The sequence below is a fragment of the Frankliniella occidentalis genome, unplaced genomic scaffold (assembly GCF_000697945.3).
Source record: "Frankliniella occidentalis isolate FOCC.00 unplaced genomic scaffold, Focc_3.1 Scaffold105, whole genome shotgun sequence".
Taxonomy (NCBI): Eukaryota; Metazoa; Arthropoda; class Insecta; order Thysanoptera; family Thripidae; genus Frankliniella; species Frankliniella occidentalis.
Genome location: NW_026267234.1, coordinates 275936 through 277197, shown reverse-complemented (window position 1 = coordinate 277197; position 1262 = coordinate 275936).

Genomic DNA, 1262 nt, shown 5'->3' with positions numbered 1-1262 from the left:
TTTTGTAAATTTGTTTGTGTGTGTGTGTTTCTGTAGAGCAAAATAGACGCTTACCGTTGTGCCACTCACTTTTCTAAGAGCGACACGATTGTCGTACACTAGATTCGGCAGCAAACATAGCGCTACGAGCGGGCATCGCCAGTCGAAATGTCCGAAGAAATGTCAATAATCGACGAGACCTGATAACTAAGATATTTATTTTCTTCAAATATTATGAAGCCTAGGAATCTCGAAAGCATGAGGCGCAGCAGCGCGCCGTGGTGCAGCCGGGCCCTCCAGGGTTGATGGGGCGTATAGGCTCGTAAACACGTCCGTTTGTGCGCCGGCTGGCCTCTCCGGGGGAGGAGATGATTTTGCGCTGGAGGGCTGCAAAATGCGTGGAGGTTTGAGAGCTAGGCGATCGCCGCTGCTGCTCTATTTCCCCATATCCAGGAGGGGAAAAAGTAACAAAACCAAGAAAGAGAAAACCATAAAACTTGAGTCTTTTAACCGCCCAGTACTACCAGCTGTTGGGCAATTCGCACGCTTGGTAATTAAACCGCACGGCAGGCTCAGAGCTGCCTGCTAACACGGGGCCACACGAAGCATAAAGCAATAAAACTACGGTTTAGCGTTGCGCGTCCCGTCCAACAGCTATGAGCTTTATTATGGCCTAGTCAGTTCATAACCCAGTTTGTAACCAATAAATCATTCAAACAAGTAAATATCGTCCGGTATCACAATTCGAGCAGGCAGGTGGCGCGCCGCCAAGTTCACGCGCGCGGAACAGAATCGCGAGGCGTCAGGGGTGTAATCAAAAGCCAAACTAAAACCGATGTCCATCAAATGGGGCGAAGGGAAAGAACGTCACGACGGTCCCGTCGACTACCAGTTTATTGGCGCAGCAGTGGACGAGGTCCATCGGAGCATCCAATTTCCAATTTCATTATTCCGGAGTAGAGAGAGGTGTGTGGGATCAGGGGAGTGGAGGTGCGGTTCGGAACTAAATGAACCAGCGAGTGGCGCACGTACCATAGCGACATCACTGCGATCGCGACAACCATCAGCGCCGTAAAAACAATGTCTCATTCTTTTGAAGGAAAAGGGAAAACTTTGAGGAACTCCCTTGGCTAGAGGAAAACTCCCTAAAAAGTGTTGGCTTTTTACTCATTCCTTCAGAAGATTTCTCAAAATCTGAGGCGAGATCGAAGGAGTGTCCCTGGGAGTTCCTCAAAGGCGTATTTATTGCAGGACAAAGGGGCATGGGGGGGGGGAGAGAGAGA